This window comes from Lampetra fluviatilis, chromosome 2 (assembly GCF_964198595.1).
Source record: "Lampetra fluviatilis chromosome 2, kcLamFluv1.1, whole genome shotgun sequence".
In the NCBI taxonomy this organism is placed as follows: Eukaryota; Metazoa; Chordata; class Hyperoartia; order Petromyzontiformes; family Petromyzontidae; genus Lampetra; species Lampetra fluviatilis.
This window is the reverse complement of record NC_136276.1, coordinates 12706832-12722132: the sequence shown is the minus strand read 5'-3', so window position 1 is coordinate 12722132 and position 15301 is coordinate 12706832. Positions and strand designations below refer to the sequence as shown.

At 49.0% G+C, this 15301-nt stretch overlaps 1 protein-coding gene and 1 long non-coding RNA gene across 7 annotated transcripts in view; one reads left to right on the top strand and one right to left on the bottom strand.

Moving 5' to 3' along the window:
* Window positions 1–521: 521 nt before the first annotated feature.
* Window positions 522–14408, bottom strand: LOC144942950 (uncharacterized). Of its 4 annotated transcripts, none has more exons than XR_013639428.1 (3): window positions 14353–14408; window positions 3199–3333; window positions 522–2645 (listed from the first exon to the last, which is right to left on the bottom strand). It is a non-coding gene; the product is annotated as an uncharacterized LOC144942950 (long non-coding RNA). The 4 variants fall into 4 exon arrangements; XR_013639431.1 differs by having other exon boundaries at window positions 3199–3330; window positions 14353–14382; XR_013639429.1 differs by lacking the exon at window positions 14353–14408 and adding an exon at window positions 5116–5383.
* The window catches only part of LOC144942924 (sodium channel protein type 2 subunit alpha-like), a 100612-nt gene continuing 98884 nt past the window's right edge, over window positions 13574–15301 (top strand). The window contains exon 1 of one of the 3 annotated variants that reach the window (XM_078869965.1): window positions 13574–14220. The gene's annotated coding sequence lies outside the window, so the exon portion shown is untranslated. Of the gene's footprint in view, window positions 14221–14550; window positions 15251–15301 lie in introns of those variants that run through there. The other 2 variants (XM_078869972.1, XM_078869955.1) reach the window with 2 other exon arrangements.

Genomic DNA, 15301 nt, shown 5'->3' with positions numbered 1-15301 from the left:
CGGCTGGAAAGCTGTGAGTGTGAGTGCCACTCTGTGCACAGCCCCGGCTACAGAGGAAGCCATCAGTCTCGAGGCCGTGCCTCACCAATAGCCACGTGGACACGGGGAAAGTTTAAGCAGGTCGCGGCACAACTCGCAGTTTTGGAGCGAGGCCGGCCCACAGCAGCCTCGCGAGGCATTTGAAGCGATCGCAAATCGGGTTTCCAAGAGCGAGTACGAAAAAATGACTCCACTTGTAACAACAGTATTTGCAGCTACGGCAGAAGATTTTTATTGGAAAAACAAAGTTGGAAATTGTTCAAACAAAATCACAGATTCACTGATAAGGACTGGGGAGGCCGTCATCAGGCAGTGGATTGACAAATGTACAATATTTGTGTGTCATTTTCAAGACTCGCATTTTTAAATCCTTTATATTAAGTTCACTTGCTTGTGCGCTTATGACTGCAAATCTTTGGGTCGTTTTTTAACCCACTTCCCGTGATCCAATCGAGCTGACATTTTGCACACAGACTCGTTGTGCGTGACAATTTATTTTCGTGAAATTTTTTTCCAAAACTTTACACTTTTTAGGAAAAAATAAATTATATTTAATTACCAATTGCTTAATGGTGGCAGGCAATCATCTGACCCATAGGTGGCAGCCATCTCAAGCCAGAGGACGAGAGGACTCTAGCCGCCACGCATATAAAGGATTTATAGTGAAAAACTTTGTTTTTACGGGTTAATTTTTTATATCCACCAGCATTGGCATGAGCAATCGATTTCAGAGATGCACCTTTCGTCTTCATAGCGGCTCTGCCTCATGCGCATTCACCTCAGCTTTCCGCAATGATCCAGCATCTCCGCATCACCTGGCGCGTTTGCAGTGTCATAGCTACGGAGGAGGAATGTCCCTTCAGTTGCGGTGCTTATAATCAAATTGAAATTAAATTCTGATGGAGACACCTTTACCCGTGCGGCGTTGTGTTACACCAACGACCGGCACTTAACTCCTCGTGTTCCTGGAAATAATTACACCGCTCTCCAATGTCATCCTCATTCGTATGAGCTCAGCTGCGGGGGAACATATCTGGAGCAATCACTTTGCTTCACGATTTGTGTTGATCATTGCGATTAATTATTAAGTGTGGTAAAATAAGGCATGGGAAACGCTGCGCGTGGCACTGTTCTACATGGGCTATCAGACAGGTCCGTTCAGCCAGGAAAGCCTCGCCGAGTCTCGAGACTCATTTTTCAGGCAGGTCCTGCATTGGGATGTTTGGCGACATTTCTAGAGTTGTTTTGCTTAAGGGAGGCAGATCTCAGTACCCGGAGAATATGGAACATGCGTGCAAAGCGTAAACGGTCAAAATACAGGTCAGCAAACCACTTTTGTGTGCTGACATATCATGGCCACCGCGCGGCTCAGCTAATTGTGATCCGTTAACCCCTCCTCCAGAGCAGGAGTAATTTACCAGGAAAATATATGAACTGGAAGGGCTTCATGGTTTTTAAGCCAAATACGATATTGTATTATCCTGCTTCTCATAGAGCAATCAGGGGTTGCGAAACTAAGGCCTGTGACTTAATTTCACACGGCCCATGACCACATGAGGCCTAGCACTTTGAAACGGCCGTCAAACGACATTCATCCGTCACTCATTCATCTGAGTTTAACTAATCGGGTACTAGAGGGGCGTCTATTTGACATGGCAATGCTGTGTTGCTAATCTTTGTGCCACTGAAAGGGCCTCTTCTAGTGCCGCAAGTGACCGTGGTGCGTGTCAATGTGTACCCTGCCAATATTGTTTGAAAGTCATATTTGAACTTCAGCCAGGAAAAAGGTTCCCCACCCCCGTCTTAGAGGAATGGATATGGTGGTGGAAAACATCCCGCACACCTGTAATTCATAGGCATAGGGTGCGAGTGACTGCGCACGGTCGGCAAAGGTTTAATTCTGATCATTTGGTTCCATGCATTATTAACGCGCTTATCCAGGAATATCCTGTTACTGTAATGGAGGCTGGGTGACCAGTGCGTGACTGTTGGGGTCGCCCCCTTCCCTGTGATTCAAAAACATGGAACGCACGAGAAGAAGAAGAACATCTCACAATACCGTAAGAGGGGTCAACTCGTTGCACAATCGTTGCCGCGAGCAGCGTATTATTACGTAACCGTTGACTCTAGAAGACTTGACACATTTCCCAGGATGGTAGCTACCTCTCAAGGAGTACGATCCTTCGAAAACCCAGGATAACTGACAACCCGAGTGAATCTCCTACAGAAGTACATTTCTATCCAACGCTTCATTTCAGCTGGGTCTGTCCAAAATGAAAATCCCATCAGGCACGTGACACCTCTCGCTGTGACTACTCGTCGCATGCCGTCTGGAATCTACCAGCGACGCGGAAAACATTCAATGAGAAATGAAGCCCCCGTGTTTACCCGGACACTGCACCAAGCAGCTTGCAACCGTATTTTTGAGCGCGGGCCACATAGGGAATGTCCCCGGCTCCTCGCGGTGTCCCGCGTTTGTGAACGTGGCCTCGCCGTCGCCTGTTCGCGATGAACAGTCCACCGAGTTGTTCACCGAGTGTCCGCGTCGCCGCCCCGGTGCTCGCGGGCAGGTCAACGCCACACCGCGGCCTGTCGGTGGCACGTCCCTGCAATCCGCAGTGCATTCGTTTGACTTCAGCCTCATAGCTTGTGGGGTCACAGGACAGGTGAAACCAACACAACATCTGACGTGTGTCACGCAACCATTGCAACCAACATCGAACCGACACTGCGTGCGGTGTTAAGGGGCTGGCGTTAGAGGCGCATCACAGCTGGGGCAATGCTGACGTTCACATTTGGAGTTACGAAAAAAAAATCCACTTATGAGAATAGGCTTTCCCCTTTTTTCTGGAAACAAATAGGGAAAACCTATTCTCATATTTTGGTACTGGCAAAGGAGGTCCCATGATGTCATCCACTTATGCAAGGGGAAAAAATGAAATCTGCATTCAAAACTGAGGTTTGTAAATATATGCGCTGGTCTGTGATGGGGTCGGCGTTCGTGCTAGGGTTCGAGCGCCGCTCGGGTTTTGAGCTGTAATGAGACGACACGTGGTCAGCTACCGGTATTAGGGTTACAGCGAGGCGCATGGTGAGTGCTGGTGTCGGAGCAGAGCAGTCCCCTCCCCGCGCGCGCTCAGCCACCCTGCCCCTCCTCACCACTTCGCCCACCAGTCCTCCTCTCGCTCTCGCCCCGCTCGCCCTTCCCTGGCTCTCAGCTTCTCTCGGCCCAGCGGGCTGGCAGCCCCATGGCGAGTCCGTGATAGGACGATGAGAATCTGCCCTCAAGGTCTTCTGAACACACGGCGTAGGGTTAGTATTTTGCATCGCTCTGCATCGTCACCATCATAATGATCATCGTGATTTTGTATCGCACGTGTAAAGTTTAGCTCAACGATAACCGTGCTGTCGGCGGCGACGATGGTTAGTGTAACGAGTAAAAAATGAATGGTTCAGCTGTCATTTAAATTGCTCAATGCTTGTTTCGTGCGCACACCGGTTTAACTCAGGACATTCAATTCGACTCACGGTTTGATTTATGGTAAAGCCAAGTAACGATCTGGCTAAAGTTGTGTCGTCAATACCCTGCACCACTCGACACAACCAAACAAATTAAAGTGTCATCTGTGCAAGAGTTTAAGAACGCGTCAATTGTTATTGTTTCAGCTCACTCACCGGTGAGTTGCATAACAATTTTCTTAATTCTCAGGACCGATTATTATCAATAAGATATTCGGAATATCTAATCGCTAAATTGGGTCGTGAGAATATCAAACTCACCGGTGAGTGACCTGAAACAATAACTTCTGGCGCGCTGTTAAACCCTTGTAAAGGTGACAACTTCGCTGTGTCGGGTGGTGGGGGGTCTCAACGGCACAAATTTGGCCAGATCATTGCTGCGTGGCCTAATCAACTATGGATAATAATTATAGTGGCAAAAACATGCGTGTTAAGTTCATATTTTACTAGTGACTCACATTCATCTCAGGTGATACACCTTCAATGACCGGTGGGTTTGTGTTTACTTGTGAATGAAAGAACACAACTGTGCCGACTTGTGTGTGTTTAAATATAATTAGCACGCGCTGCGTGAGCGTATGCAGGAAGAGAATAAAATACGGCTCTCTGTCAATCCACTGCTGGATGAAGGGCTCGCCACGCTCTCAGTTTTCGGGGGGTTGCTTCACCATACTTCACTACTCTGATCAGTGCAGGTTGGTGGAGGGATGTGGGATGGCGGCGAGGGGGTGAATGGGAGACTTGGAAACTCTTCAAATATAACTCGGCGTGGCAAGGAATGCAACGCAGGTGGCTGGTGTACAGCACAGCACGCGAACCACCAGCGAGCACGATAGATTCACAATTCGTACGCACGCTTGTGGCGAGCGGTGGCGCAGTGGTTAGCACGCTGCGCTCTGAATTCCTTGAGTTCGATTCCCAGCCACGGCTCACATCCGTGGCGAGTGATGTCTTGCACCTTTCCTGCCCCGGCCCCCTGTCAACCCGCGCTAACCAGGGCGGTGAAGTATGATCAAACAATCCGGGTGACCAACACAGTTCAGCAGTGGATCGGCAAAGGGGTGACGCACCACCGGGACGATATCTATACCGGGCTGATCAATCCGAACCTGTGCACACCCTGTGACGGGCGATTAATTAATTGATTACTGAAGCAGCCAAACGTGGTCGCATCATTAATTGAGGCTGTGTGAGCTGGGGGAAGCCTCTTAGACCTTTACGTCGGAGAGGCTTCCAGTAAACATCGCTCCTCTCTCCCTCCGAAGCTGCGAGAAGTCTGCGCTGCTGATTGTCACGTGAACTGTCGTTGATGCTATGCCGTGCAGCACTGATATAACGGCGCACAGCTCTTTGTCGATGACGGCCTCCACACGTTGTGTCGATCATGAGGGATGCTTGACCATACTTCACCACTCTGGGTAGCGTGGCTTGATTAAGGCGGTGCCCAGGATCGGTTCAAGATATCCCTGACCACGGATGGTAGCCGTGGCCCGGAGTGGAACCTAGGTCGCCGGGTGTACAGCTCAGTGCGCCCGACTGCGCCACTGGTCCATGCACCTGAATTGTGACTTTCTCTCTCAGTGAGTTGAGTTCCACCCGTGACTCACCTACACGCAAAACGGACATTGACACGAGCATCGTAAGGAGATTTCAATTCAAGTATGTTGGCCAATGAATGCACAACCGCGCCTTACATTAATTAGCTGGATGATGATAGAAGCCTGAAGTCATTACCGAAGTGCCCTATCTGCTGTGAAGTCGAACTCCTCAAAGACCCGACATTGCAATTGCTCCCTGCCATGGGTAATGCAGAATTGCCTCCTCACTTGCGGGCACTGCTCAGAGCACAAATGGAGCAGGAAAACGCCGATGGGTGTACCTGACGTTTCTGCAAATCTCACTAAGACGTCGCTCATGAACCAAGTGGGAGATACATCTCGATGAAGACGGAGCCCAAAATGATTTAAACAAACCTGACCTTGATCATTGGTTGTTTACCCTTTTTATCTGGCAACAAAACTGACACCTTTTTTACAAGGAGTCATGTTTGCATAGACCACAATACCTGCAGTCGTAATGCAAACAAAAAACATAACTCTGATCATTTATGCACTGTCCTGGAAGTTGATTGGTCCACACCCGAGACAGCTTTCCTTAGAGCCTAGTCTCACATGGTTTTGTTGCCAGATAAAAGGGTAAAAAAACAATTATCATATTTTCTACTGGCAAATGAAGTTCCAATGGTGTAAACCTGACCTTGTGAGATAAGTGCAGGTACACTAGCTGCGAAGTTCCCCACTCTCAGCATAACGTTGTCGTGAGACGAGTAAATTACAAGTTGGAGCTGTTGCAGAAAGCAGTGCATCACCCTGTGTTAAAGAACGGCACTTGTCGGTGGTCTCACTGAACCGTGTGTGACGTATCTTCAATTGTTAACCCACACGTGGGAAGCTGCACTTTCCCTCATGCCCTGCTCGAACAATAGAAACAAACTCGGCGAGTGTACAATTTGTTTTATTCCTCGGATATGGGAGACGATCCTGAATAGAATGAAACGAATAAACTGTGACGTGATATTAGATGCGCAGTCACTGGTGAGCAGGTTGAAACAGTCAACTCGCTTTCATAAAAAAAAATTTACTCGTAAATTCGTTGTTGCAAAGCTGTGTGGGTACAAATCAATTGTAAGCTGAACTCCGGTCTGCATCTCCGCATATAAATTCACGTAATGTTTAAGTCCATCGGCCTACTGGCTCTCCCGGCCAATATCCGTCAGCATTTGTTTAAGGGAGCTGATGCTTGCTAGAGTCAGTTTCAAAGACAATGCATATATGACCAGATCGTGTTTATATTTTCACGTTCACCACAAGTACGTGTGGTTAATGCAGACATGATCCCTTGCAAATGTTTCTATTTGGTGTTTTAACATATTAACACCTGTTTTAATGCCAACAATTGTAAAACCTATTATTATATAGAGTCAGGCGTGTTCAACAAATTCTGCTTGGTAGACATGGACGGCTGAAATCCGGATTCGAACTCGGGTTCTCAGCGTCACGCGACTACCCCCAAACTCCACGCCTCTCTGTCCCTTGCCCCATTGGCTCTCTGTGTTGGACTCTTATCTTCCTTCAGATAAAGGAGTTGTTCCCACTGATCGTTCCCTGCCTGAGTCGTAGTTTCCCAGAGTATGAGCTCAGTGATCCGTGCCAGACGTGCTCCACCCGCGGGCTGTCGGTCCAGCTGTCAATGGACGTTCTGACATTTCAATATTGATACGTGCCAAATTAGGGATGTCCACAACAGTAACCTGGGCTCTTTTTATTTAAAAAAAACATTCATTCAGCCCAATGCGTGCAAGTGCTCAAGGCGCCGCATTGCAAATGCCCTAAGTGTAAGCTGAAGTTCATAAACTCTCGATCAGCAAGATTCTGTCTCGCCACGTGGAATTTCAATAAAGCAGCATTTTAGTCAATTGGGCTAAGCACGAGCCTCGCAAACCCGCGTGCTTTTATGTTTTTGTTCGCAGAATTTAGGCAGGAAACACCGTCCTCGTGTTGGTCTCATCAGCAATGCGTGTGGCCCGGCTAGACAATGGGTTTCCAGCCACTCGATATCAGAGTCGTCACAGTGCGTCCTTTTAAATCGCATTACGTCTTCCCTCCCTCTGTACTCCCGAAAATTTCGCTTGATTAAAAAGGCCCAGATTACGTTTGTTTTAGGCATTGCGTGCAGCGCTGATGATGAAGGGGTGCTGCTGGTAAGGTTATTTTCGGCTTGTGTGTGTATGCAATACTCACTTTTGTGGTATGTTGAAAATAAGGTGACGATGCATTGGCTATTTGTGACTTCAATTCGCATTGACCAGATGGTGAAGTATAGTCACATATCTGCCTCCCATTCCCGTCTCTCACGGCGTTGGGAGGCACTCATCCAGCAGTGGATCGAGGCAAGGGCTGTTCGTGTACACGTCATTGTGTAGGCTATTAGACGCACACGCGCGTGTGTGCGTAAATGTTGAAGGTGTGTGTGTGTAGGCGTACACGTGTAACCGTACACTTATATACGCCCGAACATAGCCGCGCTAATGCGATTAAGATCATGGTTAACGGTCGTCGCCTGGATATACTTTCGCTGATCGAGCAGCACAGAGCTTCTCGATCGCGTTGACGTTACAAGCTTCCCACTCGTCCGCCGTCGACTCAGACCCATGCTCTCTCCGAAATTGATGAAATGCAGTCGCCCGCCCAGTGCGCTCTTGTTGTGCACAGACTGGAGCCTGGACCGCGAAGTTCAACACCTCTTGGCTTGGCACTTGCTGACGCCAGATTAACTTTGTACAAACGCTCATTTGCGAGTGAGGGCACTTTGATTTTCGCTGATGACGATGCTCACGATGACGATGAATTATAATTACAGGAGGCGTTTCCAGAGAAGCTCACAATTATACCGGACTTCTCATGCGAAGAAATCCGCGGTCGTGTTGTATAAGCTCTTCTGTTTCAGCTCTTTTTTAAATCCTTTATATTAAGTTCACTTGCTTGCTTGCTTGCGTGCTTGCTTGCTTGCTTACGACCGTGCAAATCTTTCGGTCGTTTTTTAACCCACTTCCCGTGATCCAATCGAGCTGACATTTTGCACACAGATTCGTTGTGCGAGACAATTAATTTTCGTGAAAATTTTTTTCCTAAATTTTACACTGTTTAGGGGAAAAAAATTAAATATTTAATTACCAATTGCTTAATGGTGGCAGACAATCATCTGACCCATAGGTGGCAGCCATCTCAAGCCAGAGGACGAGAGGACTCTAGCCGCCCGTTTCATGATGACGCAAATGTTGACTAACCACATGGCATGAAATCCCTGCCCCCACGCTGTACAATGGAGACTATTTATAGAGCAGTTAAATTGAAGCCGCCAGGTTCTTGAAAGTGGTAAAACGGGTCAACGCTAGTGCCCTCGGGAATATACGGGGCATGTCAAGAGGTGATCTTTCATTTTTAAATCCTTTATATTAACTTCACTTGCTTGCTTGCTTACTCAAGAAAAACAGAAATGAATAATACAATTAAACCGATGCCACGCATATAAAGGATTTATAGTGAAAAACTTTGTTTTTACGGGTTAATTTTTACCGCATGTTTTTCGGTATTGTCCGACGTGCTGCGAGCCTCTGGAACTGAAGGGGGGGAGGGGGTGGTGTCCGACGTTCCGCTCCGCGTGATGGGAGCTTCAGGAAGTAAAGAATCTACAGGAACCGAAGAAGAAAGCTTCCAGGAAACTGGAGCGAAACGTCGGACTTAATGTCAAATCCCACATCGGAGAGCCAAGTCCCTGTTGATGTGTCGTGAGATCGCGGGATCTGCCATGACACGCGTTGTCAGTCGCCGCGTGCTGCGTGGCGATTTCCCCAAATCACCAAAAAAAAAAAGCCCCTGTAGATCCGGAACGCGATAAACCGGACGGAGCACATTCGGATGCATGTGTCCGGTCACGTCATGTGCTTAGCGCGGTGCGAGCAGTACATTCACACGAAGTTCACGACATCGTCAACGCTCCATCATTCGCGTCCTCCTACCCCCCCCCCCCCGGCGCCACCGTGCCAGCATGCGGCTCGTTCACTGCTCTTCTTCTGCGGCTGCAGAGAGTACGGGGGGGGTGGGGGGTGTAATTAGCCCCTCCAGTCCCGGGTGTGGGCTGGAGGTGGAGGATTGAACAGCTGGGTGGCGACTTCATTTAAAATGCACGGCAGGGGCGCCACGGTGGCTAGGAGATGTTAACTACCTCGCTTGGTACACAGGAGGTCGTGGGTTCGATCCTGCTGTATATTTGGAGTTTGCGGTGTGTCTCTCTCCCCGTGGGCGCGTGGATATTTCTCCGGGTCCTGCGGCTTTTGCCTCCACATTTAGAAACGTGCGTTTAGAGTATTTGGCTGCTTTAAATGTTCACATCATAAGCCACTTCGTTGAGCTATCATTCGTGGCCAGGGCGCTTCTGAAAAATAGCTATATAGCTCAGTGGGCCTTACCAAGTAAAATACAAATAAAATCGTTAAAATTCCTTGTATGAAAACCCATGACGACACTACTCCACTGTTCCGTATCCGTATGTATCTCTTAAAGGGTTACATTTACCCGATTAAGAATAGCTGACGGTGACCCGTGGTTGTTGTTTGTTTATATAAATCATCATCGTCATGGTTACATCACGTGTTGATCAGTGTGATCGTATATGTATTGGGGAGGCTAACGTCTCGCAATGGATTAATGACCATGGGTGATGATAATGATGATAATAATGATTATGGTAATCATCTTCATGAGAGTGGTGTCGTTTGGGTCATGGGGGATGGCAATCGTTGGGTTTGCTTCTCACCTGCCCGTGCACTTCGCCACGAGTGTATAATTTCTCAGCCTCCGCTTGAGTTTCACGAAAAAGTTGGCCATGCCCCCCCCCCCCTTGATTTAATTGAACTCTCGCATTCAGCAGACTGCTGCTTTGATGTTATACAGTGCACAGTAATTGTCGATCGACCGGTTGCGTCTGGCAGAGTGACATCTGGACAGAGCCCGCTTCTTCCCCAAACACGTCCGGTCAGCGAGCGAGAATTGTCCCAATGCGGCAACAGCCTCTCTCATGCTCCCGCTAGTGGAGGCCCTTCGGTCAGAAGTGGCGTGAGCAAGCGATGCCGGGGTCCACATTACCCTCCCTTAACTACAAGATGAAACGAGGGTAAATGTACCACCCGGTGAATGAGGCCTGCTGCTGGTGCCTTAAGTTTGCTGGCGCGCACTGACTAATCAGAGTCGTACGCACCCTGCGTCCGTGATTCCGCAACCTCCGATCAGCACGGTTGGCTTCGTACGGCGGGAAAACACATTCCTGCGGAGGGAGCTGGTAGGAACGTTGGGTTGCTCGGTCAATGGCCAGGGTCAACGGCGGCGTGGTGTATTCCGCAAATATGCCCGACTGTGAGGGCGGGCACAAGCCGGCGTGAGTAGGTTAAACGTTGAGTTTTATAAGGGCACCACGGGGTGACCAGCCCCTCCCCACCCAGCCCCACCCAGCCCCATCCTCCCCACCCAGCCCCATCCTCCCCACCCAGCCCCTCCCCTCCCCACCCAGCCCCTCCCCACCCAGCCCCTCTCCACCCTCCCCACCCAGCCCCTCCCCACCCTCCCCTCCCCACCCAGCCCCTCCCTCCACGACGGACGGATGGACACAATAATCCCCTGTGGGCTGGTGTAACCAGGAGGTTCCTACCAGTATAAGTTCAACGAACAGTACATAAATACATAAACTTGTAATGGATTGTTTGTCCTACGTGGCCCGACTCGTTTAAATCGTCTCTGTCTCGTTTGTAAAGTTTTGTTCGCTCAGTTTATAATTTAAAATGTTAAACCAAAAAAATATTTATAATCATCCATTATAATGGCTCATTATGAAGCCGTCGCCATCTCTGATGGCGCTGCGATGCAGACGCCCATTGAGCACGGGCATGTGAGCTGATGTCATGGCTCTTCCACGGTAGGTGCCCTCTTGGACGCCTTCACCACGTTGGTTGCCACTCCTCCGTTAGTCTTTGACCACCGAACTTTGCCCCTTCTTGCGCACGCGTCCGGCCAAAGTGCACTCGGCCTTTCTTAACACTCTCAACGCCGTTGTCTCTATTGTAAAAAATAATAATTGCCGGTTAGGCTAAAGCCGATTCTTTTTTCATCATTTTGATACAAATATTGACACAGATCAGGGTCCCCTGGATGTATGGTGTCTCTAACTTGTTCTTCATGGGTTCATCGTTCTGTTTTTCAGTCTAATGCCATGCGTTTACCTCTGCAATTCTTTGCACACTTTTCTCAGCTTTTGTTCTATTTTCTGTCAGTGTCCTTGTTTCTAGTTTACGTCACAGCAGGTCATATATATATATGTACTGGTATATACCATGGTTATACAACTTTCTGCTTTCGTCAAATTGCCATGTTTCCATTCACTACTATTCGTAGATTTCTAAAAGCACTGCAACCTAGCAGCGCTCATCCGCCCCATTACTTCATTATATTGACCTCAGGCTGCCCTGAATTTAACTGCTGCACGTATACGTACAATAGTTGTTTTTTCCAGATGTGTAACTCCAATATATATATACTCTTTGGTTCTTTCGGTAAAGTCACGTAGGTGGAAAAATAAAATAAAACAAAAAAAATTCACGACGTTTCGATCGCAACACAAGCGGCCGTCCTCAGGCAGAAAAAAAATCCAGCAGTGGAACTGCTGAACCACCAATATATATCTTCAATTGCTTAGCGAGATTATTTTTCTCTGAGTTTATTTTTGCTCACATATCGCGAGCCCTTATTATCCAGTAATTTATTTGTTTCATTTTCATTGGTTTTTAAATAATGACCGTCATCGTGAAATATGTGGTTAACATTTTCTCCATTTATGCTTACGTACAGTAATGATTTCTCTCACCCAATTGTTGGAAAACACCTTCGGATGTAGCTGTGAAAAGAAACATTGGCAAGAGTGTGTGTGCATCCTTGTTTATCTATCCAAATAAGGACAAGGGGCAGCTCTTGGACCTGATGGTATTACTGGACATCAGAAATGAAACACCTCATATAAATTTTAATTTTAAAAAAATTGAGACATAATTTAGTTGAATATTTACAGAGTCATTAGCTCCCTATCACACCCATAGCAAGTGTTCACCAAGGACATTGGGAACACAATCATTATTCTGACAACCACCTGAGAAGTCCTGATTTAGAACATATGTCTCAACCATTTTAAACACAAACACAATCAGGATTTTGGAAAAGAACAATGAATATCTACCACCATGATCCCCTGGCCGTTGTAGACTACGAAGAGACATTTGACTGAATTAAAATTGATAGTCATCCCAAGATCTCATCAACCAAGGCCTAAACAAATCAACATTTGGACAAAATGATAATCGCTTACAGAGATCGGACAGCTCGACTGGGGTTACAAGCAGTATGGTTACATGAAAATAAATGTGTAGCACTGTACCGAACTGTAGTCTGGTATGCTCGACAATCACGCTCGTGATTGGTGTGTGTAATGCATTAAACAATTTTCGTAGACCTAGGGACGCATATCTTAAAGAGATGGTCGTCGACTATTACATCCGGTAGTTCATCACCATTGCTTCAAGCAAGCCTGACCGCTGAAGCGACACTATATGTCGAACCGGTCAAGATTTTTTGTTTTGTATTGAATGAACGCTGCTAAAATTATACACTCCCAGAAGGCCGAGGTGCCGACGGATTGTGAATATAAGAGCTTTATATTTTTTTACGTGAAGAGACATGGAAATGAAGGAGACATTGATTATTTATTTTGTAGCCTTGGTTTGCGTGAATACAGTTTCTGATGATCGTGTGCCTCGCGGATCGTCCCTCGTCGTCTCATCTCGGCACCGCTTGGGGGCGCTAGGGGCATGCGCGTGTCGACTCGGCGCGTTCGGTGCCCTTCATCGATAATAATCTCAGCCACAGACAGCCTCGTGCGGGCGGGGTGGTGGTTGTTGTTGTTGTTGTTTTTGTTGTTATTGTTCCACTACCCAGAGAAAATGACTTTGCCTTCGCGGACTTCTTGTCTGGCTGAGCACTCAGTGGTTGGTACCGACCACACCGCACGTGGTTGTGCGTCTCAGTGACACACGGTTACAGACTCGACAAGTGATGGCCTTTGCGCACAAAAGGCTCAGTCATTAATTGGAACATTTTTGTCAATTCCATTCATGACGGTTGTTGTGTTTTTTTATATACGGGAATAACCCGGAGGAATCCTGAAATACCCCGTAACGCGCACGAGAAGTTAACGTTCGAAGCTCCGCACAGATTGATTTCTCGATACGCTTGCTGTGATGCCATCTTTTGACCACCTCGCAGGCCGGCGAGTTCTAGAGTTTCCCAAATGTTCTTGATCACGATTTGTCACCTAAATGATGCGGTACATCCCAGTAACTGGGATTCAACGAGGCTGCTACGCGTAAGGTGGCCGTGCGCGAAATTGTATGGGCTGACGTACAGTAAATACGTGGTGAGTCACTGTGTCATGCTGTTATTTCTGACGAGCACGACTTGATGATTTAGCAAATACACGGTCGCGCTCACACGAGGAGAGATGCACTGTCAGGTTTGTCTGCGCAAAGCCGGCGGCCCATTTGCACTGGTTTAATTCGAAATCTTTAATCACCTGCACGGAAATCAAATTAGCGGTGATCCTCGCTAGGGCAAACAAGTCGGTGCAACGCTAGCCCAGCGCTCAGACGAGTGAGTTGCCGAGAGCGCACGCACACCTGTAAGGTAATCTCGCCGAGATCTCCGCGGCTCGGATGTCGCGGCGCGATCGTCGCTCATGTGTCCCGATTAAAATCAACAAATGCCCTCGACTGACAGGGGAAAAAAAGAATACGCATTTATCCGCTGTGACCTTGGTTGGGGCTTGCTGTTTCAGCCCGCGATATCGCGTTGCCCTGCCGCCGTAGCGCACGCGAGGAAAGGGGGCGGTGGGGATGGTTTGCAGTTAGTTGCCAGCCACGTCAAAGCGACACGTTCTGCCAAGCGAGGCACCGCCAACAGGTGATTCCATCCGAGAAGGAACGCGCCAAGCCTGGCTCGAGCACAAACCGTGAGTCCGTCACCGCCACTGCAGACAGACAGACAGCCCCCCCACCCCTCCAAGCTGCCTGCTCAACACTGCCGATGACGACTCCGTGCGATCGAGCGGCTCAACGGTGTGTCGACGACTCGGTGCTCGTACCTGCAGACACGGTCTTCCGATAGAGCGCGACCATTTTAAGCGGCCGGACGTGTCAGCCCCCCCTCCTCCTCCTTTTCCCCTGCGTTTAACCCTTCCCCGGCTCGCACCTGATTAGCCGCTGCTGCTGCCGCTGCTGCTGCTGCCGCCCGTTACCGCCGGAGGGTCTCAGGTTCGCGTCGTCTCGCTGCAGGTGTCTCGCGGTGCCGCGGCCACGGCGGTGCAGGGTTTTGCGTCACCGAAACGTGTTGGGAGTGGATGGGTGGGTGCGTTGTTGGTGGTGGTGGTGTCGTCTCTCGCTCCGGCAAAAACGCTCGAGCACCGTCTGATTTAGCGCCTTGAAATTTCGAGAAGGATCGCGGAACGTGACGCACCCTTCTTCCACCCGCCTGCGTTAGCACCCCCGTCCGCCTGGGCAGCTTTCGCGACGTCCATTTGGCTCAAGGCGCAGTCAGTGTCGGCTTGACGAAGGAGGTGGGGGGGGGGAGGAGCGATTCTCAAGAAAGCAACGTCCGTTCACGCAGCCGCGCTTTCTCTCGTACAACATTTTTCTTTTGAACCTTTCGTTTATATCCGCGGGAGAGGCATCGTGTCTTGACGCTCGGAGCTTCCCCCCCCCTCCTCCGCTCGTCAAGGATTTGTGAACGTGGCGCTGTCCGTGGGGCTGCTTTGTGCCGAGGGTCTCTTTTTTGGGGGGGCGGCTGTGTGTGTGTGTGGGGGGGAAGAGGAGGAGGAGACGCGACAGAAAAACGAATAATTTGGCTACAAATGGACACGGCGGTGGCCCGGTGACGCGCCCCGCGCCTGCTGCTGAGAGCTGTCGGGGCAGGGCAGGAACAGCGACAATTGCCACTGGAAAAGCCGAATCGCCAGACCTGCCCCGGTGCGTCCGCTACCAGAGGTAGGTCTGTGTGCTCTTTTATCTATCGCCCTTTTGCCTTGCTATCGCCGA